Source organism: Sarcophilus harrisii, chromosome 6 (assembly GCF_902635505.1).
Source record: "Sarcophilus harrisii chromosome 6, mSarHar1.11, whole genome shotgun sequence".
NCBI lineage: Eukaryota > Metazoa > Chordata > Mammalia > Dasyuromorphia > Dasyuridae > Sarcophilus > Sarcophilus harrisii.
The window spans coordinates 76,319,974-76,344,825 of record NC_045431.1 but is presented as its reverse complement, the minus strand read 5'-3'; the positions used below and the strand labels follow the sequence as shown (position 1 = coordinate 76,344,825).

General features: G+C 36.6%; 1 protein-coding gene across 2 annotated transcripts in view; it reads right to left on the bottom strand.

Moving 5' to 3' along the window:
• FAM160A1 (family with sequence similarity 160 member A1) overlaps positions 1 to 24,852 on the bottom strand; it is a 360,515-nt gene that overhangs the window by 238,187 nt on the left and 97,476 nt on the right. For both annotated transcript variants that reach the window (XM_023505946.2, XM_023505947.2), the window contains exon 2: positions 12,479 to 12,622. The gene's annotated coding sequence lies outside the window, so the exon portion shown is untranslated. The remainder of the gene's footprint in view (positions 1 to 12,478; positions 12,623 to 24,852) is intronic.

Here is a 24,852-nt window from a genome sequence, read left to right as displayed (position 1 = left end):
ATTTATTAAGCACCTACTATGTACCCGGCACTATGCTTAATAATTTACAAATATTATCTTATGTGATCTCCACAACCATGTGAAATGCATGCTATTATTTTTTCCATTTTTATTTGAGGAAAATGGCAGACAGAGACTCAGTGATTTGTCCAGAGCCACACAGCTAGTAAGTATCTGAGGCTGCATTTGAACTCAGAACTTCCTAACTCCAGACTCAGTACCCTAATTCACTGTACCACCTAGCTAACTTTTTCTGCTCCATAATTTATTTTCAGAAGTCATAGCATTCTCAAACTGACTCCTCTTCTCTCCTTTTATTTAAAAAAAAAAATCTTTCCTCTCTCTTCTCTCAGGTCTTTTGTTCTCTCTTCCTTCAATTTCCTCTCTCCCCTCTCTTTTTTCTCTCTCCTTTTTCTTCCACTGTCCTTCCTCTCCTCTTCCTGCCCAATGACAAGGGACCTTTCTCTGGGCTCTGAAATTGAAAGTGATATTAAAACACCAATGAAGTTCTTAAAAGTTTCTACATCAGTCTTATGTCCAGATGATTATGGACAACAATTACATCTGTGATATTTTGGATCTAGCACATATTGCTTCATGAAGTCTCAATGGTATTTTTGAGGTCTATATTTGTAATATGAGTTTTTGCCAATTATTAGTTTATGAAAGGTAAATATCTGCTGTATATATCCAACCACCCAGTCATGACATGCTCTGTGCTAAACTGTTGAGGGCTGAATAGTTTCTACATTCATAATTTGCATTGATCAGTAAGTCCACATTCCTTAAGGATAAGGTATCTGTAATTTCCTAAATTGTTATCATAATTCCTTCATTTCTACGAACAATTCTGCATGATATCATCATCATCATCATCATCATCATCACATGATTATTATTAAAGCTCTTCCCATATCTTGCCAGATGGACTTTATTGTTCAGTCATGTCTGACTCTTCATGACCCCATTTGGAGTTTTCTTGGTAGAAATACTGGAGGAGCTTGCTATTTCCTTCTCTAGCTCATTTTAACAGATGAGGAAATTAAGGCAAACAGGATAAGTGACTTGTCCACTGTCATATAGCCTGTCAGTGTCTGAAGCCATATTTGAGCTCAGGAAGATGGATCTCTCTGACTCCAGATCTGGTGTTCTGTACACTATGGTCACACCTAGCTTCCTTAACAGTCTCTTACTTTATTTAACCTCATAAAAATGATGCTGCTGCTGACCATGCATACATTTTTAAAAATTTTTTAAATTTTCAATTTAAATTTAAATTAAATTAAATCAATTAATTTGATTATTATTAATAAAAACAATTTAATTTAAAACAAATTTAAATTTAAAATTGCAAAGCATTTTACATATATTATCTCATCTGATCTTTACAATAACCTCATGAAGGAAGTGTTATTACTATTTCATTTTGCAGTTGATGAAACTAAGGATGAGAAAACTTGATTGACTTGCTCAGAGTCACACTGTAAGTGTCCAAGATATGATCCACTTCTCCACCTAACTTTTCCTTCAATATTAAGAAGAAAAAAACTACATCCTTTGTGCTTTGTGGCTCACCTAATCTTACTGCAGCTTGTATTTATTTTTCATTTCCAAACTTCCTTTGTCCCCACAGGCTGGTCTATCACAGTAGGTCTATCAAACCTACTTCTTCAGGTTTACCCCAAATACTTCTCCCTGGTATACCCCCTCCTCTTTCCCCACAGAGGGTCTCCTGCCCCTTCCTGGACTTTCCTCCCTCCCTGGACTTCAGCCCCTTCTTGTTTCTCCTTCCTATGATCATTGGCTCCTTCCAGAGCTCACCTCAAAGCACCATCTCAGTCTGATGCCTTTCCTTGTTAACTCCCCACGATGGGAATTTTTTTTTTCTTTTTGGCCTTGTTCATCTGGCACCTGGTAGAGGCTTGAATATATCAAAGCTCTTAATAAATGCTGAAGGATTCGAGTGGATTGCTAATATTCCTGAAACTAATATTATTTCTACCTCCAGCTATGAAATTTTTGACACAAGGCCTCTTCTTCCCATCCATTACAGCAGCTTGTGCCAAATCATGAAAAAGGGCAGATCCTCTGCTAAGCTCTGGACTTCTGAGATATCTGATAGATCAGGAAACATCTTAGACCCTGTTCTTAACAGCCCCCGTAACTCTCTAAGGAAAACCAGAAGGATGATGAGACAATGCAGGAGTTACCCCTGAATCTAGCCACTGAATGCCTGCCAATAAACACATTTACTCTTTTCTGCACTTTTATTGTTAATACCGATCAGAGCAGTGAACTGAATTAGAGAGCACTCTTCAGAAATGTTCTGGGTTCAGGTTCTGCCCTAGACATGCACTAGCTGTATGATCTTAAGTAAGTCACTTCATATACCAGCCCCTAAGTTGCAAAGCAGGTCCTTTTTTTTTTTTTTTTTTTTAATCTATGTTGAATTTATTTATTTTGTTAAAAAATTCCCAATTACATCTTAATCTGGTTCGGGCTTCTAGGCAGTGTCATCACCACTGTGATACCACCACCATCACCACCACCACAATCATTATCATCATTTAATTATAATTCATTTTTTTATTGAAGCTTTTTGTTTTCAAAATATAAGTAAGGATAAATTTCTAACACTGACCCTTGAAAAACTTTGTGTTCCCATTTCTCCCTGCTTCCCCCCACCCCCTTCCCTAGATGGCAATTAATCCAATATATGCTAAACATGGTAAAAATGTATGTAAATTGAATATATGTATACATATTTATACAATTATCGTGCTGCACAAGAAAAATCTGATCAAAAAGGAAGAAAAATGAGAAAGAAAATAAAAAATAAAAATAAAATTTTGCTTGAATAAAATTCAAGCAAACAACAACAAAAAAGAGTGAAAATGTTATGTTGTGATCCACACTCAGTTCCCACAGTCCTCTATTAGGATGTAGATGGCTTTCTTCATCACAAGATTATTGGAACTGGTCTGAATCATCTCATCGTTGACAAGAGCCGTGTCCATCAGAATTGATATTGTTGCCGTGAATAATGATCTCCTGGTTCTGCTCCTTTCACTCAGCATCAGTTCATGTAAGTCTCTCCAGGCCTCTCTGTATTCATCCTGTTGGCCATTCCTTACAGAACAATAATATTCCATAACATTCATATACCACGATTTACCCAGCCATTCTCCAATTGATGGGCATCCATTCATTTTCCAGTTTCTGGTCACTACAAACAGGGCTGCCACAAACATTTTGGCACAAGCAGGTCCCTTTCCCTTCTTTAGTATTCTTTAGTATCACAACTCCACCAACAATGTATCAGTGTCCCAGTTTTCCCACATCCCCTCCAACATTCTTCATTATCTTTTCCTGTCATCTTAGCTAATCTGAGAGGTACCTCAGAGTTGGAAGAGCAGGTTCTAACCTGCACTGGTAAAGGGAGGCACCTCTATGGGAGGTAACAGGCAATTTGGTACAATAGAGAAAATTCTGCATTTTAAATTAGAAAGACTTGGATTCAAATTCTACCATAAACATTTCCTAGCTGTGTGACCCAGGATAAGCAACTTAAGTTCTTGTAGACTCAGTTCTTCAACTATAAAATGGGGACAGTGTAATGCAGGGTCTCCGGGACCTTGTCTTTCCTTGTCTTAGCAGACTTCTGGTAAGAAGCTAAGGCTTCTTATGGAAGTGGCCAGAGCAGAAGTAGGGATGCCTTGTCTCCTACCTGAAAATGTGGAGACTTTTTGCCACTAAAACTCAATTTCTTGAATAATTCTTATTTACTCTGCCTGCCCCAGTCCCACTCTCTCCAGATCCCCCTGCAAGGGAATGGGAAAGGTAAAACTGCTGACCCTTTGATTTTATGCCTTGAGATTTTTTCCAGAAGACATTAACTATTTCCATATTTATAAAGAGCCAATTATGAAGGAGTTTCAATAGTTGGCTATGTGTAAATAGCTAAAAGTGTGCCTGGGAGCAGGGAGTTCACAGTACATTAACACTGCCAGAGCACTCTCCTTTCTGTCTCTCTGTTTCTCTCTATCTCTCTCTGGAGCTCTGTCTGTGTCTGTCTCTCTGTCTTTCTGATTCTGTCTCTGTTTCTCTGTCTCTTTCTCTCTGCTTTGTCAGTCTCTATCTTTCTATCTCTGTCTCTATTTTTCTCTGTGTGTGTATCACTCTGTCTCTCTGTGTATATCTCTATCTCTCTGTGTCTCTCTCTGTCTCTGTTTCTATCTCAGTGTGTCTCTATCTCTCTCTGGCTCTAGCTCTGGCTCTGTTTCTCTCTGCCTTCCTTCCCTTAGTCCCTTCTTCCCTCCCTCCCTCCCTCCCCCACATCTCTCTCTGTCTCTCCCTCTCCCTCCCTTCCTTTCTCTTTCTCTCTCTGTGTGTGTCTCTCTATGTCTCTCTCTGTATGTGTGTATGTCTCCTTTATTCTTTCTTTTTTTTGGAGGCAACTGGGATTAAGTAACTTGCCCAGGATCACACAACCAATTAAGTAACTCACTAGATCCTCACATTATCCCTGGGCAATAGGTGCTATTGTTATCCTATTTTAGAAATGAGGAAAGTGAGGCAAATAGAAATTAAATAATATGCTTGGGGGTCACATGGCTAAGTTAGCATCTAAATTTGAACCCAGATTTATCTAACTCCAGCCCCAGAGCCTTATCTATTAGTTCATGGAAAAAGATTAGCCTCAGAAACAAGAGGTGAACTCAAGTCCTGGCTGCAAAATATACTAGTGTTATGAATCTGGGCAAGTCATTTAACTAGTCACTTGCCCAGGAAACTTTTTTATTTAAAAAAAATTAATATATTTTATTTTCTCCAATTATATGTTAAAAACAATTATTAAGATTTTTTAAACAAAAACTGTGTTCCAAATTCTATCCCTTCGTCCTCTCAGAAACAGTAAGCAATCAGATATAGATCATACATGTCTCATCATGTAAAACATTAGTCATTTTGTACAAGAATATTCAATTAAAAGAGAAACTGAAAGAAAATGAAAAAATAGCATGCTTCAGTGTGTATTTAATCAATATCAGTTCTTTCTCTGGAGTCAGTGTGCTTCTTCATTAGTCCTTTGGGATTGTCTTGGATCATTGTATTGCTGAGACCCACTAAGTCATTTACAATTCTTTATTGCATAATATTGCTGTAACTGTGTACAATGTTCCCCTGATTTAGCATCAGTTCATATAAGTCTTTCTCCATTTTTCTGAAATTGTCCTGCTTGTTATTTTTTAAAGCACAATAATATTGCATCACAATCATATACCCCAGCTTGTTTAGCCATTCCCCAACTGATGAGCATCCCTTTGATTTCTAATTCTTAGCCACCACAAAAAGAGCTGCTATAAATTTTTGTACAAATATGTCCTTTTCCTTTTTTAAAAAATATCTTTGAGATATATACCTAGTAGTGATATTCAGGCAACTCTCTTAAGACTAAAAGTAATTGATAAATCAGTCAAATATCAAGCACTTATTAAGTGCTTTCTATGTTCTAAATATTGTGCTAACCCCTGATTCTGAAGAAAAAAAACAGTCTCTGCCTTCATGGAGTTTACAAAACGTTACCAATCTATATCATTGGAGGGAATTTTCCACATTGAGAGTAACCCAAACTCACTAAATAACAGCTCCTAAGACCACAGATTTAGAGTTTGCAGGCACCTTGTTGGATATTGTTTGAGCCTCTTCATTTTTTAAACTTAGTCATTTGCTTAGTTATATAGATATTAAGGAAAAGAGTTAGAATTCAATCAGGTCCTCTGACTCCAAAATCGGCATGTTCTCCACTATCCTATACTGCCTCCACCAGGTCTGACCAAAAAAAAAACCACCTTTGACTGTTCCCCCCCAAAATCAAACCAGTTGTAATCTTTTCTAATTTGGTCTCTTTTATTTCTTTTCTCTTTTCCTGCTCCCTTCCAAGGTAAGCTCTGAATTCTTTGAAATAAAAAGACAAACATCTCAGCAAGAATAACAACAACAACAAAAACCAAAAGAACAAACAAAAAAAATAATAAAAACACGAGGGCTAATACAGAGATCAGAAGCTGCTCTGGACATGCTTCTCTTTTGATCAAAGCACTCAACATCAAAGGCCAAAATTTGAAGCAAGGTGCTTACAACAGAGGGTCTAAATAACCAGTATAGCTCTAAGTATCAACAAGCCCCTTTTGAAAACCCAGGAAAGGTGGGAGACTCCAAAGGTCACCCTCATGCTGCCGCTGCTGGTGATAATAATGTTAATATTCTTGCATCTCTGAAATTAAATCTCAGAGGACACACCAGATGGCTTGCTGGTGTGGTTGGGCAAAGCTGCTTCAGAAAAGATACAGGCAGACACCCTTCCAAACTAAAAATCTTGATCCTTGGCTGCATCCACAAATAAAATCCCTCTGTATCATTTTCAATCTTCCTTTATTGGTCAATGTCATTCTGTACTTCAGAAAGAATGAATGATGAGGGATGCTTAAAAATATCACCTCATTTTCTCATTTTTCTTAACAGTCTGTAACCCTTTGGGCTCCATAGTCGAATACTCTGAATCCTGCCAGTTGAATTCTGGAATATCAGCTAAGATTTTCTTCCCCAAGAACTTCCAACAACTCTATTCTTTCATTATTTTGTAAAACCTATACTGTTTCTGTTCCAGCTATACTCCAGTGTATTACAGAAGCCTGAGGGCTGAATTTGAAGTCAGAGGCCCTGGATTCAAGTCTTGCCTCCTGCTTCATACCTAGGTAATTCTAAGCAAGACCCTTACCCTCTCTGGGCCACTATTTCTCTAAAAAGAGTCCCTTTCCAGACAGAAATCTATGACTTCATGAGTCCCACATTACTAATTAGCATTTTGGGGGCTATTTCCACTCAGACCAATAGCTTGCTTTGCTTTTCCATTTCTTCCCTCTAAGGTCCACACCTACCATCAGCCAGCCCCCAAAATTAGGTGCAACAAAAACTCATTTGGGACCATTTCCACCCCTCCAAAGCCATCACCTACTATAGAGTGCTAAAAACAGAGAGTGTTTTATGAGATTTAAACAGGTATTACAAGAGATAAACAGGTGGTATGGACAAGTTTTTGCATGACCTAATCTATATCTAATCTTTACAACTAATCTCACTTAGTAAATTCAAAGGTTTTTGATGACTATCTTAATTTTTCTTCCTCAAGCTGACTTTTAAGCAAGCAAAGATAAAATGCTTTTGTTCCTTTAATGTAGAGGGAGACTTTAATGGCCTGAGGGTAAGGAGAGCTCATCCATCCACATCAGCCTTGTCCCTAGTTGTGGTTTTTTAAGGAATGAACTCTTAAATTAAGGATTCTGATCAGAAAAAGAAATCGTAATAAAGGTTAGCATAAATGAAGCTTCCTTTCTCCAGAGTTGTGCCAATGCTCTAGGGATGGGATGGTCTAGACTTGTTCTTCGCTAAATTAAAAACTAGGAATTGCTCCTTAAGGACTCTGCCACTTGGGGAAGTCACCTAATTTTTCTGGGCTTCATTTTTCCTTATATTATAAGATATGGTTGGAATCAGGATTTAAATCTATGATCTTACAAAATCCATTAATTTTCCCCTTCTGACTGAAAGTTCTTAATGGCAATCTCTGTGGAATAAAAATGCTCTTGTTGAGAGTTGATGGATAAAATGACGTGAAAATGACTGCTTCAAGGCCAAAGGAAACAAAATTGTGATATGGGAAAGTAAGAAGGAGGAAAAAATATAAATATCAACTGTAGATCTGATTTTACCATTGCTTCTGGAAGAAAGGTACATGAAATTGTAAGTGAACCCCACTCACTTGTACCAACTTTTCCAATCTCATCCTCATCATGAGTCCAACATAAATCCTCTGTTCCAACCAGAGCAGTATTCATTAATCCAGGGAAATATCTTTAACATAAATGCTATCCATAGTTCAAGGCTAGATTTAAGTCCTGCATTCCCTATAAAGCTTTCTGGAACCATCTCAATCCAAAATGATGTCTTCTCTCCTCCCAAGTCCCAAAGTAGTTATTTGTTTACTATTCATTTGGTATATTTTCAAATTTTATCTCACATTGATATCTCATTGCCTTCTCTTATAACATAAACTAGCACTGAGGCATGTCACTCAGAATGGATCCTGATGTCCATTCCCATTCTAAAAATGATCAATCAATAATAAACCTATGGCAATTCAATTAAAAGATATAGTGAGCATCTATCACAGAAGCCTTTCCCAACCACTCTTAATTCCAATGCCTCAGTCCTATTAATTATCTCTTGTTAATCCTGTATATAACTTGCTTTGTACATATTTGTTTGCATGTCGGCCATTAAATTGTAGCCTCCTTGAAAATAGGGAATGTCTTTTGTCTCTTTTTGTATCCCCAGCACTAAGCACAATGTTTGGCACATGGTAGATACTTAATAAAAATTTACTGAATTGAGTTAAAGACATTACACTAACTACTATGGAAGGAGAAGCAGGAATTTTAAAAATAAATGGTTGTGCCCTCCTCATTCCATAATTAGTCTACACTCTAGTCTGAGGATGAAGCTTATGCAAAAATAACAATATTGTAGGATAGAATGTGAAAGTGGTCTAGAAAAGTTAAATGATGTACCCCAAATCACAAAGTGAATAACAGTGCTAGCTTGAACTATTATTTTACTTGTAATACCAAACCAAAACACTACTAATACAATCTTTGTGCCATGATGTTCTTTATTCCAAAGTCCAGGAAAAATAAGCTAAAATTAATAGCTTTAATTCTTTAGAATGATTCTTTATTATTTTTATTTTTAAAGCCAGGTGTAGTACATTAACCAAGAATCAGGAAACTTGCTTCTTTTTCCAGGGAAGCCAGTCACTTGCTGTTTGATCTCAGGCAAGTCATGACTTCTCTGGACCTCATTCTTCCCATAAGCAAGAAAAAAAAAAAAGCCTGAGATGATTGAACTATCCAATCCTTGGGGTGTCCCTCCTGTTCCAATATTCCATGATTCTGAGATGGCTTTTGAAGAATGGGATTATATCAGTTCTCAATGACTGTATGAAATGTTTTAAGTCATTGATAATGAGTAAAATGCATTTTTTTGCATTTTCTGAGATTTCACCATCAATCTAGATAACAAAAGACTATTTAATGGTAAAAGGTGTTTTGATTTGATTTGATTTTGCAGGGAGGAGGACTATAGGAAGTCAATGCCATTAATGTATTGTAGATATTTACGTTTGCTCTAAAAAATTTTTTTATGATTATACTTAAAAAGTCACTAAATTTTACATATCCTTTGATTCAGTAACCATTACTAGTTATAGACTTCAAGGAAACTAAACACAGAAGGAAAGGTCCCACACATACAAATATTTATAGCAGAACTTTCTGCAATTACAAAGAGCTAGAAGGAAAGTAGGAGTTCATTGATTAGGGAATAATTAGATAAGTTGTAACATATGAATGTAATAGGCTACAACAATACTAATAATAATTAATATTAATAATAAAAATAATTAATAATAATAGTTAACATTTATATAGAGTCTATTATGAGCAGTTAGGTGGTGCAATGGATAGACTGCCAGGTCTTAAGTCAAAAGATTCATCTTCTTCTTCCAAATCTGGCCTCAGATACTTCCTAGCTGTGTGACCCTGGGCAAAATCACTTAACCCTGTTTGCCTCAGTTTCCCCATCTATAAAATGAAATGAAGAAGAAAATGGAAAGGCACTCTAGGATCTCTGCCAAGAAAACCCCAAATGGGGTCACAAAGAGACAGAACTGAAATCACTAAGCAAGACAAACACCTACTAGGTGTCAAGCACTATGCTAAGTGCTTTACAAATATCTCATTTCATCCTGACAACAATTCTGGAAGAGAAGGAATGAGAGATGGAGGGAAAAAGGGGGGGGGAGGGAGAGAGAGAGAGAGAGAGAGAGAGAGAGAGAGAGAGAGAGAGAGAAGCTATTATTATCCCATTTTACAGATAAGGAAACTGAGAGAGATGAAATGATTTGCCCTAAGTCACATAGTTAGAAAGTATCTTGAGTACATATCTGAACTCAGGTCCTCCTGATTCGACTGGGGCTGTATCCACTGTACCATCTAATTCTTCCAAAAGAAATAACAAATATAAAGAATCATTTATCTTTATTCTATTCCGAGAAACTCAGAAAGACCTCTATGAACTGATACAGAACAAAGAAATGAAAACCAAGAGAGCAATTTAAACAATAATCATAATAATCTAAAGGAAAACAAAGCTAAAAGATTTCAGCATATTGAATAACTATTCACGACTTTATAGGACTGATGATGAAGCATGCCTCTTGAGGTGGTGCTAGTAGATTTTGACAGTAATGTAAAAATGAAAAGCACATCAATAAATCATTTTAAAGGGGGAAAAAGATTTTTGCATCCTAGTAAGTGATAGAGCTAAGAATTAAACCCACTGGGTCAGACAACTTAAAATAAGTCATCATAGCATACAAAGCAGTTTTTCCCTTTGGTATTAAACAAGCAATGATATAGTTTGCTGCCAAGATCCTTAAGGATAAAAAGCATAATTTATTTACGGTATAAAAAGTGTATAATAAATGATTTCTTATGTGCACAAATCTGACATTCTCTAAAATTAATTTTTAAAAGCCTAGAGTGGAATACTCAAGCTAATGAAAGTCACTTCCTTTCTATAAACATCTCTGCTCCTATGAACTACCTTTCATCTGAGGATTACAAAGCACGTTGTCATGAATCTCAGAGCCAACGGGACGAATGAAAGCTGTTTTTGTCTGTCTGATGCCAGGTTCTACACCGTATAGTTAAAATGGTCTGTGCCCAGTGTTCCACAAGTCAATTCAGGGAAACAAACATTTACTCTGAACTCCTCTGAACCACATGCTAGGGATGCAAAGACAAAGGAAGCAGTTCTGCCCTAGAGGAGTGTGTATTGTATGGGGGATGAGGGACAGGATACTGATGGCAAGAACTACAAAGTTAGTAAGTCATTTCCAAAGGTAGAGAGTGTTAAAAAAAAAAAAAAACTAATGGAATCCAGAAAACAGCAAATAAACTATCCTATGAAATACGCTTAAGGAGTGGAGGTGAAAAGGGAACTCATTCCAGATATGGAGCACCATCTGTTCAAAGAATCAAGGTGGGTGATGGGAATGGGCACAGATTAACTGGAACATTATTGAGTGGAAGGGAATGAAATGAGATTTTAGATTCAGAGCTCGAATGGATAGGCATTAAAAGGCAGTTAGTCTGATCTCACAGCTAAGGAAACTGAGGCCGTAAGTAATTTACCCAAGATCACACAGATGATAAGGATAGAGCTGGGATAGAGCTTTTTATGTCATTAGACTACCCATTTAGACAAACTAGAAAAGAGGAAAGGATCCATAATGGAAGAGCTTTGGAATTTTGTACATAAGCCTAGAATTGACAGGGAATTACAGTATTTTAGGGTCAATTACTAGATAAATGAATGCAGCTAGGCACCTTAGATCTGAGCAGATTTCCTAAGAATCAATTTATCAGCATCTCTGTCAAGTAGGGCCATTTAATAAAATTAGATATTTGGCACTTGGAAAGAATAATGAATCAAGTCTATCCTTTTTCTCCAGAAATACATATGTTTCCCATTTAGGCAAGAAATCAAGATATCTATCAACTTATCATTTTCTTCTTTCTAAAAATATTTATTATGTTTTTAACATTCTTCTTTTTTAAATTTTGAATTCCAGATTACCAACTTATTAAAGTCTTCAAACACTCATTCTCTAACCAAACCTCTAATTCTAATTCTCTAACTCTAACCTAATTACACATAACTTGCCTGAAACTCCGATCCTTTGTGAATTCATTAGCATGCACAATGCTGTACATTCACTGAAAGTGTAATTAGAAAAAAAGGAAATTAAATTGAAGCAATGCCTATACATCAGACTTGATCCAAATGGGATCTGAAAAACAGATACTCAGTGAAAGTGTATGTGGAAACAAAATGAGTGCTCACGGGTTGGGGAATGGCTGAACAAATCATGTATGTCATAGAATTCTAGTGGGAATAAGAAATGATGAATGTGAGGAATTTAGAGAAACATATAAAGACTTGTATGAACTGATGCAGAATGAATGAGCAGAACAAGAACAATATGTACAAGAACTACTACAAAGTAGAGAAGGGAATGCTTAAAAGAGAGCCAAATTCTCGACAGTCATAACGGTCAATCTTACATCCCCAAGGATGAATGATAATATATACCTCCCCTCCTTATGGTACAGTCAAAGTCTCTGTAACAGTTAGTTTTGCTAATTATTATCCTTTTTACAGAGTGGAGGGGATGACATATTTAGAAATAACTGGGATATATAAACAAAAGGCTGACTAAATTTTATTTAAAAGAAAAACTGCCCATCCCTAAGACCAAGTCAAAATAAAGGTTAATTTTTTTTAAGTTTCTTACCAGTAATTGTTTTCTCTCAGAAAAGCAGTCAATCTGTATCTGAGTTGTATTTGCTGGCTTCACTCCATCACACAGTTCACCTCAAGAGATTTCTGGATCATCAGTCTGAACTGCCAGATATTCCCTGGAGAGAACTTCCAAAGACTGTAGACAAGAAAAAGAAATACCCCTCAAGCATTAACATTGATGAGAAACAATTCCCCTTTCCCTCTTATACTTTCTCATTCACTACCATTTATTTAGCATTGAATAGGAGATACTCGGGAATGATAGCTGCCCTGGTTGCAAAAGGATAAATTATAAGGAATGATTGGTCTTTAATTTAGGACTCTGGGTGCCAGCCAAAGAGAGAGATTCCTGGCTGGAAAACAGCAAGTAGGCAATGATTCTCCCATCACATTAGGAGTGTGATAAGTAATTATAGACCTCTCAAAGCCAAAAAAAAAAAAAAAATCCTTTATTATAACCAAGAAAAAAAAAATCCTGGAACAAAGAGACACCCACACAAGAGTATTAATTTAATAACAATGCTGATAGAACATAAAGACAATATAGTATAACATAGCAAACAGTGAACTGAAGCCCTTTGTGAATTTCTTCTGAAAACGTGCAGTTCTGCCTGGAATATAACATAGGATAATTAATGTCAAGTTAGGCTTGACCTATTCAGATACTGAAACCTAGAATGTATTAATAAGCATAGAAAAACCTCCCTCTCCATCCTTTTTGCCAAGCTCTATTCTTTCTATTTGAAATAGTATCATCTTCCAATATCATAGTCCTAACTAGGGAAAAGAAGATTCTTATAAAAAAGGATCACCAAAGTAGCAACAAGGGTCTTTAATCAAGGCAAGGAAATTGAAATTAAGAACCCCCCCCCCCGGCCCTAAAATGCAGGAGAAGATGGAGGGCAGTAAGTAGACTTTAACAGGGAACAAATCTCATAAAAGCCACAGTCTCTTGAAGATGTTACATAAGTTGTTTTACAAAATAGTTGAAAATCCATAGAGCAGGCTAGGGAGACATACGGAGTGGTAACATCTGGTCAGAATAATAGGATCCAGATGCAGCAATGGAAACCATAAGATTGGCTCCAACTGATATGAACTTGCTTCCAACCATGGAATCAGGATCAGGTTGTGTATCTGATGGCTGTATTCAACACAACCAATGGTCCATTCCCTCCTACTAGGCAATTTTAAGAAAATATATTAAGGAAAGCTGATTTCAGTCTAGTGGAAATGACTCCCCTAGAGAGAAAAAGGACCAGGAAAGCTGAAGTTCATTGTGGAAGTGTTATACATACTTCAAAATACCACCCCCAAACAGCAATAAACCTAACTTAAGCATAAGTTAGAACTAGTTATGGAGATTTAAAAAAAACAAAACAAAACAACAAACATCTATTTGTACAGTCAACATTTACATAGCTCACAATTTAACAGTTTGGAAGTAAGTGAATCCATGTTTTGTTTTTGGATCTATATCTACCAAAATCTTGGATGAAACCCTAGCAGTTTTCACCATGCCCAATTTTAGAAGATGATAGGAATCTTGCAGGGGAGACATGATTGAAACATGAGGCATGGGAAAACAACCACCCACAGAGAAGAAAGGTCGTTCCAGGTGAGGGGAAGTATAGAGAATAGAGTTAGAGACTATTAAAAAAGGCAAGGTGAGTCAGCTCTGATCCTGGCATATGGGAAGCTAATATCAGAGGAGAAAATTCACCCTAGCTATACCCAATATCTGAAGGAACAATGCATACTAGCTGCTGCTTCAAAACTCACAAGAAAGGATTGAGCAGAGGCTGTTTAGAGACACAGCTCTCAAGAATCCTAACAAATGCCTATGAGTTTAAATGAATTACATTTTCCCAAGGGGTGAGGATGTCTGATGATTGAGAAAGGGTTATGATTCATCTGGTTGCCTAGGGGAATACGGGGAAGTGTCATCCTCTGAATATCTAGTTCACGTCTTTTCCTAGTTTACCTTGCTTTAGGGTTTGTTCAAATGATGTATCCTATTTCTGGATCTCTAAGTACATCTCCTACGAACAAACAAGTAGGGGCTCATGATCTGTGAATCTGAACAGTTGATAACCTAACCCAAGGGGTAGTAAGTTGTCCCAAAGCCATAAGGGCACCAGACTACAAGAGATTTAGAGTTGATCCTCCCCATAACTCTGAAAGAAAAATAAAAATATGGTTATCACCATTTTACTTGAAGGTTCTGAATAAGTGACATAAGTGATTTAACTTAAGGCCACTCAGTTCATAAAGGATCAAGTCTCAAACCTGAACAACAACAAAAAACAACAACAACAATAAAAAACTATTACCCCAACAACAAGAAGAACAAGCAGGATAAAATCAAGAAAGGAAGAAAATGAGGAACAACTTTAAAAGACAAAAAGAGAAAGTCAATTGTCAAAGTCAATATCAAGTCAAAAGTCAATTATCTAGAGGCAGAGATACACTAGAAAAAGATTTGGAGTTAGAGAACCTGAATTCAAATCTCACCCTAACATTTAATACTTGTATGACTTGTATATCCAAATTATTTCAGTTTTCTGGCTCTAAAATATGGGGTTTAGAGTAGACAGCCTCTACAAGTCCCTTCCACCTCTAAATCTATGACTATGATCTTTATAAGTAAAAGAAATATAAAATTAATTTTGTAGAACCTAAGGTTTTCCAATGTTCAACAATGTCATTTAATGATTTGTGTAGCCATATTACACTATAGGAAATGAATTTGGAAAGTCCTTTAGAAATACCTGCAATAATAATAATAATAACTAGAATTTGTCTACCTCTTTAAGGTCTGCAAAGCCCTTTACAAATATTATTTATTTGATCCTCACAATGACCCTGGGAAGCAGATTCTTCCCATTCTACAGATTAGAAAACCAAGGCAGATAGATGAAATGTAACCAGATTTAATCTGTTTTGAATTACAGAAGATGATAAAGAATGGGGGTTTACACACTTTTCTTCTTATAATTTTTTTTTTTTAACCAACAGAGGAATATAACAGATTGAGAGAGAAGAGTGACACAGCAAGAAAACAATGAAAACCAATATAAGTAAATTAGATGTTAAGCATATCTATGATGTCAATCTGAACCAGAATCTGGAGGGGAAAAGCCTCTAAGTTTCATATGAAACAAAAATCAAACAAGTGACATGTTTTCCTCTACCAATATGCTCCACCCCTAGTTATAATCAATCCAATATTCACTAGACTTTTACAGTGTGCCTAGCATTATAATCTCCTGTTCAGGCTGGTGAGTGTTAAGACCACAGAATTCTGAGCATTAAGTGTTATCAGTTACAGAATCCTCCTTTCCCTGTAACCTCACACTAACAGTGTTAGCACCAGGCACCAGAAAAAGAGCAATATTCAGCTCTCCAGCCTGCCTCGTAAGAATTACAAATTGCTTCTGCAAGCTTTTCAGGTGATTTCAAGTCTTCCTTCGTTTTGCTGCTCGTGAATTATGAAAGGTCATCCCTAATTCATGAGAAATATTTTGCCCATCATCCTGCCCATTACCATATATCCTCATCATACACTCTCTGTTTATAGGCCCTCACACTCACTCCCAGACACCTTCACTTGGGTAATAAGACATCGGCAGAGATTAGTAAGCCCTGTTGCCACACACCTATTGTACCATAATGATATTATCCCCAGCAGCAACACTTCATGACTTCAAAGGAAGCAGATACCTTTGACAGTAATGCACAGAATGACACCAAATGCAAGGTTAAAAGGAATTCATGAAAGCTGAAAGAGCTCTCGTTGGATGCACTGACTCTTAATCATTCTCTTGGGTTATCATGTCATTTAAAAAAAGATCTCCTCCTGCCAAAAAGCTAAAACACAGTCTTTAACAATTCATTTACACTAAAATCCCATCTCCTCCCACCTTCCATCTCTGTCCCTCCCCTCCTCTCACTCCAGGCAAACGCTTTCTTTTTAATAAAACATTCTGCTTCCATCTAGTAAAATTTGGGGCCAAACACTCAGCAGTAGCCCTGTCACATTTCTAATGTCAATGGAGAAATTCAAATTCAGAGCTGAGTCTCTGCACTTAAGCAAAACCCATGAGTTCAGATATCTGCTACTAGGGGCCATGGGCTGGGGGAAGAAGAAGAGTAAACAGCGTGTCAAAAGACAAGGACTTCCAATGGCCACATCAACAAATTTCCTTCCAATATGATGATATGCAATATGAAGAGCCCAATGTTTAATTCACAGTGCTATTATCTGATCTGTTACACATCAAATCAGCTTGCGTTTTCACTATATTTGTAAGTAATCCTAAACTGGAAGAGGGGTTATTTTTCAAATTTTCATTTTCAAAGATGAGAGAACTGAACCAAAACAATTCAATTAAACAGATTGTCCAGGGCTAGATTTCAGTTGGGGGTGGGTGGAGGCTGGAGGACTTGGGTGTGAATTCGATTGTGTCACTTGAAAAGATCAGTGATATTCAACAAGAAACCCTCCCAGCTGAAATTGCTTTGGACTCCCTTCAGCTTCTAAATCTGATGATACCTTATTAAGTGTTCACTATGTGCAAAGCACTGTGCTAGACTCAAAGGATAAAAGACAGTTGATCCCTACCCTCAGTCTACTTTTAAGTCTTAGAGAACATTGTTTACAATTTAAATACAATTTAAATAGCACTCAAAGAATTACAAAGTGTTTTACTGGTATTATTGTACTTGATTCTCACAGCAGTGTGAGGAAGGTGCTACTATTATATCTATTTTACAGAGGAAGAAAATGAAACTCAGAGATATATTATAGCTGGTAAGGGTCTAGGGCAAGATTTGAACCCAAAGCCCTATCTACTATAGCATTCTGTATCAATAGCGACTGTTCACATAGTTTGCTATGTGAACTCCTGGAACAGGACCATAGGAGCTCAAAAACACTAAGCTATTTAAAGGCTAACAAACAGACCAATGACAACTAAAATAACAATTCTCCCTTTAGTTCTTCCAGCCATTTATCATTTGAATACCTCTAAATTTTTTGAGTGTAACAAAATGTGGGGACAACTGCAACTCATGTTACTTAGTAGAGATGAATGGAAACCAATGCCACTGAGCAGAAAACACATGAGAACTTATACAACCACACATACCTCCAAGGTTCAAATGAGTATAGCTTTTAAATAAAGTGTCTTAATGTCTACTGAATAACTCTCAGCAGGTAGTCAGGCAACAAACCAAATGCTCCAAAAACAGATGCTCCAGAGGACTGAGATAACCCAAAGAATGATCTTACTATCAGAGCCATATGGTACAAGAGATTGCTCAGAAACAGCTTGGAACAACAAGTCACCTAATGTGCTTTCTTTCCCTTAGATGAAACCACACAGCATAGCATGGTGGAAAGAGTACCAGAGAAGCAGCGCTTTTGCCTATAGGCAGAAAGGTGGTACTAGGGGTTCAAAATAAAAAATATATTGTAATTTTTAAAATTTATTTTATTTTCCATTCCAAATGCTCTCCCCCAAGCCTCTCTTGCTCCCCTTTTGAGGTTTAAAAAAAAAAAGCCATTACAAAGATATATAGTCATGCAAAATAAATTTCCAGGTTACAATGTTTAAAAAAAAAAAAAGAAAACCTCTTTCAATCTATAATTTGTGAACACTTGTTCTCTATCTGAAGAAGGAAAGAATGTTTAATCATGAGTCCTTTGGAACTGTGGCTGGCTGGCACTGTGTGGATTGGAGTTCCAATTCTTTAAAAGTTAATTCTTTGATAATCACACAAAATAATTTACATTATTGCTTTTATTCCATAAATTGCTTTGGTTCTGCTCACTTCACTTTTCATTAGCTTATGCAAGCCTTCCCAAGTTTTTTCTGAAACCATGCCCTTCATCATTTCTTATAACATAATAATATTCCATCACAATCATATATCATAATTTATTCAGTCTTTTGATGGGCATCCTTTCAGTTTCCAATTCTTTGATGATACATTTCATTGCTGTAAGGAAGAAGTCTTATAACATTGGGTTGAAGAAAGGTGTCATTGGGAAATGTCAACAAGTGACAAAGTCTTCCTAATTCATCTCCCTGCTTTGAATCTTTCACTTTCTTCAATCTATCCTCCACATAGATATTATTTTGATATTCCTAAAGTACAAGTCAGACCAGAACACTCCCCTGCTCCAGAAACTTCATTGGTTCCCCATTATCTTTAGGATACAAAGTAAAGTGCTCTGCTTTATTTATTGACAATAGTATTTTATTTTTATAAACATATGTATGTAAAGATAGTTTTCAACATTCATTTTTGTAAGATTTTGTGTACCAAATTTTTTTTTCTCTCTCTCTCCCCTACCTCCCTCTTCCCTGAGACATCTGCTGAGTATTTAAAGCCTTTCACAGTGTAGCCCAAGCCCAATTCCACATCACTACAACTCATAGACACTTAACTCCAAACAACTGGCCTATTTGCTGTTTTTTGAAATCCTACATTGCACAAGCTAGTCCTTAGATATGATATGATCTCCCTCCTCACCCTCTGTCTCTTGGAAATCTTAATTTCCTTCAGGGCTTAGGTGAAATGCCATCTCCTAACATGCAGTGACTGGCACATACACAGAACTTAATAAACTCTTAGTGATCATTTTAATCAAATAATGGTTATTTCTTCGTCATACCCAATTAAGAATTTCATAACAACATGGATGAAAACCTGAGGTTTACAGAACAGATTCTAAGAGTTGTCTGAGACAAAAAGAATTTATTTGTCACACAGCTAATAAATACCCAAAGTGGAAAATGAATGCATCTTTTTCTGATTTGAATCAGAAGAATTTTTCTAGATTGAGGCAGGTCCTCAAATTGCAGACATCATTTTGTTGTTTCAGTTTGATGGAGCACATCACAGTTCATGCTTCACTGGCAGTTTTCAAGAAACTAGCATCACAATCTCACACACACACACACACAAGGGAGAGAAAGAGGGTGGACAGAGAAAGAGGGAAGAGAAAAAGAGGAAGAGAGGGGAGAAAGGGGAGGAGAGAGAGAGACAGAGAAAAAGAGACAGAAAGAGAAAAGAGAGAGAGAGAGAGAGAGAGAGAGAGAGAGAGAGAGAGAGAGAGAGAGAGATCTAGTCAATGTGGAAACGTGTCTTGGGGTTTTGTTTTTATTTCATTTTTGACTTGAAGGAGAATGGAGGTGGAAAGTATGGAGGGAGATAGAGTTAAGGCAGGTTTTTACTGATTGAAAAAATGTATAATTTAAATAATTATAGATAAAAAATTTCAGAGTAAAGAAAGAAAAACTAACAAGCAAAATTAGGGTCATCTCCATACTATCCTGAGGCAATCAAAGGAAGGCTTTAATGAAGGCATTAAGGTCTTAAAATTCAAAAGACTGAGCAGCTTTTTTCTTTGTTTCAAAACTTGTGAAGCAAGGGTGACAACTAACAGGATCACACAATTAGTAAACAACTAACTCTCTGTTCCCTAATCTGGAAATTGGGTATAGCAATACCTCTATGACTTAATTCACAGAGATGATATAAGGAAAGCCTTCTGCAAATATTAACACAACATAAAATTATAAATTACTGATAAAAGGCAACCTAAAAATAAAATTTCAATTATAAATCCTTTTCTCACTCAGACTTTCTTTTCTTGCTGCATCTCTCAAGCAAACGTCAAAACTGAAACATAAAACAATCCTATAAATCATAACTTCCCAACATAAATGTGCTTATTGATTTTACAGGTTTTCATTTAAAGCCTGTACTTTTCAAACCATGCAACTGTCTCATATTACAAGGCATCACATTTATGTCCAACCCAGATGGGACACAATGAACCATGATTGGGCTAAATGTTCTGAAGCTATGAATTAAAAAGGTATGTATCACTTCTGCAAAAGCTTACTCTAAAATTATAGTCTTTGGACTGTAAAACACTATAGTTAAGCAATAAAATGATTTCAGAGATAGCAACTTGTTCTTCTAAACATTTCTACTGATTTGGCTTGCATCCACAAGTAAGCAAATGATAGTAAATCCTAACAGAGCGCACAGCATAGAGGACAGATTTCTGACCTTTCATCAGGAAGAACAGTTCAAATCCTACCTCGGATGATAATTGGTGTGACCGTGTTAAGTCATTCAAAATTCAAAGAGTTGGAATGCTTTGGAAAGACTTGGGAGCAGTCTTTCCACAATCTACCACAATTCATGAGGACCAAGAATGAAGCATCCTACCCAACACCCAACTGGGAATTGATGGATTGCAGATGCAGAGACAAGCATTTTGGAACTTGGCCAGTGTCATTCAATTAATTATTTGCCTGCTATGTATCAGGCACTGTGCTAAGTATATGGATTTCTTTTGCTTAACTATGAAGTTTTTCCATTTTTTTTTTACTGAAGGTGATAATGGGTAGGGAGAAGCTAGTGACTGTGATATGAAAGAAAAGAAGGATATTAAACATTTTTAAGTTCATAAAAGAGAAGAGAAGAAAGGAGGAAAATGGACAAGTAAAACAACTTTGGAACTAAGGTGTTCAATGTAATACTTTCTTAAAATATTTTTTAACAATGGAAGGAATGCAAGGAAGACTAGTGCCTCTGGGAAAAGGGCTTGTCAAATCCTTTTGGGAACTGCCCACCCATCTTTAGGGTTCAAGTGGCACTCAAATGTCATCTGTGGCTCCAAGAAGCTGTAGCATGCATAGGCATTGAGACTAAGCTAGACTGAGATAACCAAAAAGCCCCAAACCCAACGGCGAGGGGAACGTCTACCCAAGCATGTGAAGACTTCCCACAGTGGAATGGGCAGATGAGAACAATTTATTCTCATGCCCATGAAGAGCTTAAAATCTGATCAGACATCCAAGATGCCAAGGTGGTCATCCACTGGATCCCAGGCCATTGCTAGTCATCCTGGATGACTCTGAAAGAGAAAATAAGGCTTATGACTTTGAGCAACCCTGTCTTACTTAAATCCAATTTAAATCTAAATCTTTGAAAACAAAGGACAAAACAACAGCTCTCCTTGCCAGGTCTCCTAGAATACTCTACAACCAACTTAATGACTGATGAATTCCTGCCTGGACCCTCCATACCATAAGAAAACTCAATCATGTTGCACATTGTCTACTACCAGTTCACCCTCCAACCTGCTCCAGTTCTATTAAGCCTACACTGACTCCTGCCCTACTAATTCTTTCCAACTTCCCTTCATGTTTTATCTTTTCCCAACTAAACTGCAAATCTTTTCAGAGTAGGGAGAGTATTGCTTTCCTGTTTTTGTATTCCCACAGTTTAGTAGAGTGCTTGGCACATAGGAAGCACTTAGTGGATTCTTTATCACTTTGCTTTTTCATTCATTCATTCATCATCTTTTTTACCTATAGCAACTCATAAAACAATCTACTAAGCCAGAGAAATCTGGCTGTCTACATAAACAGAAAAAATACCTACATTGGATAAAATTAGGGAGTCTCACAACTAAAAAGAAGTAAACGTTCTTGGAGAAATGATGAGCAAATGAACTTATATCTCTTATGTGAAGAAGTAGGGGATTATAGAGTTGGAACATTGCCTAATCCATCAGGTTTGGTTGATATATTCACTGGTTTTGCTGAATTGCTTTTTCTTTTTTTTTCTTTACTTGGTGCAACAAGAGTTAGATCTGAGAAAGGTCAGGGGAGGAAGATATTTGAGAATGATGTGAAAACAAGAGATATCAATGTTTAAATTAAGAAATGAACTTAAAGAAAGTTACTTTTTTATAAAAAAAAAAAGTTATATGATAAATGTAATGGAAAATTATTGTTCTATAAGAAATGACGAGCAGGCTTACATGAAATGAAACTAAGTGAAGCAAGCAGAACCCACAAACTGTATACAGAAACAAGATTAAATGATGATCAACTGTGATGGACTTGGCTCATCTTAACAATGCAGTGATTCAAGGCAATTCTAATAGACTTGGGATGGAAAATGCCATCTGCATCCAGAGAGAGAGTTATGGAGACTGAATATGAATCAAAGTATAGTATTTTCACCTTTTTGTTTGTGTATATGTCTTTCTTTCTCATGGTTTTTCCCTTTTGGTCTGACATGATTGCACAACATGATAAATACACAAACATGTTTAAAAAGAATTGCAACAAAAACTTTTAAGCACTTATTAGTATGTGTCAGGCTCTTGGTTAGGAAAAGTCCAATACAAAAAATGATATGGGATATAAAGGGTTCCCCTTCATTAAAGATTTTTAATCAAAAGTTAAGTGGCCCCTTGTCAGGCATACTATAGAAAGGGCTATAGGTGGCACAAGGGATAAAGGGCTATGGATTTGAATTAGGAAAACCTGAATTCAAATCCAGCCTCAGACACTTACCCGCTATGTGATCTGGTCAAGTCACTTAATCAGTTTGCCCCAGTTTTCTCAGATGTAAAATGGGAATGATAATAATAATAATAACACCTCCCTTCCAGGATTGTTCTGAGGATGAATGAGATATGTCTAGCACATAATAGGTGCTATATAAACATTAGCTATTGTTGTTATTTCAGAAGTGGATTGAATTACAGCACCTCAAAGGTCCCTAGCAAATCTAAAATTCTGTAATATTCAATCTTGTTCAACCAGCCCTTACTTGAAGAACTCCAATTAGGGGAAAACCCTATTTCACAAAGCAATCTATTTCTCTTTTGAAAAACTCTAATTGTTAATACTTCTTTCCTCTTTCCCTTCACGAATTCTGCCCTTTGCTCCTTGTTTTTGCTCTCTGGGATCAAACAAACAGTCTACCCAGCTCTTTAAATACATGAAGATAACAACACATCATGGAAAAAGCAAGGGAATTAGGACTTGATCAAATCAGAATTTATTTGAATAATAATAATAATTCCTACACTTATTACCTATCTATGTGATCTTAAGGAACTTATTTAACCTATCTTAGGCTTGTTTTTGCCTTTCTTTGTATCTTCTGCACTTAGCAGACCATCTGGCTCATAGCAAATGCTCAATAAATACATGTTGAATTGATTTGACTGATACACAGTTTCCTATTCCATAAAATGAAGGGGTTGCCCAAGTTGCCCACAATGGTTCTTTCAGCTCTAGATTTCCATGGCTATGCTGCCTTCCATCAGCCTTCTCTTCTCCAGCCTCTGCCTGTCTTCCACATGATATACACTTAAATCCCCTTCAGCACACCGATGACCCCCCACTTAATACTCTCCAGCTTGTCTTCATCTCTCCTAAAATGATGACCTATAGAGATTTCTTTTATTCCATGATCCCCTAGAAGTGCGTATAAATACATAATATGAGTTGAGACCAACAATCGTTAGAATCTATTTTCTAGGTAAAAATATTCCCTTTTGCAAAAATCTCTAATTGGAGGCTCAGGAACTAGACTTTTGGTGTTCCTCAATGCCATTCATTACTGGCTGAATCCTGGACACCCCGCATTGGCAAAATAATGAAACAGGTCTGCATAAATCCTCAATGAGCTTGTGTGCTTTCCTTTATTGGATGAGAAAGCAACCCTTGTCTGACTTAGGCACTAACCTCTGGCTTGTATACCAACAGAACTACACTACCACAGATTATTTAAATGCAAGGCACAGGCTCAAATTAATTTGTCACTTGGAGAGACTGCCACAATTTTACGATGAGTATTCATTTATGAGAAGCTCCTAGCACAGTTTTCCCTTTAACCTTCTTCAATTTATTTTACATTGGTCACTCTTGCCAAGCAAACTTTTATGTGGACTTTGAAGGCTGCATGATGTCACTTACAAGGGCAGTGAGTCTTTCCGGTCTCAAGACAACCTAATGAAAATTTGGTGACCTATTCCCAGCAATCAATGACTTGCTCTTTCCCAAGCTGATATACTGAAAAATATGACCAGAGGAGTACTTTTCCATTACCAAAATGAAGGAGAAGAATAGTACAGAAGAATCACATTTTTTCCTTAGCAGAGAAGCATTTTTACCACCAACGCTGATATACTGAAAAATATGACCAGAGGAGTACTTTTCCATTACCAAAATGAAGGAGAAGAATAGTACAGAAGAATCACATTTTTTCCTTAGCAGAGAAGCATTTTTAAAAATTCACAAACTTAGCATGACCTATCTCAATTCGAGATCATCTTCTTCTCAAATAAGACCAATCTATAATAGTCATATGATCCTGATGAATTTCTCTAAGTATACAGACTTATCTAGTAACTAGAAAATTCAATCCTAACAGAAATTATCAAATATTTTGCAATGAAAGAGGAGAGAGTAGATTTTTAATTCACTTTGACCAATTCTCCTATTAGTTTTCAGGGCAACAAGGCTACAGTATTTC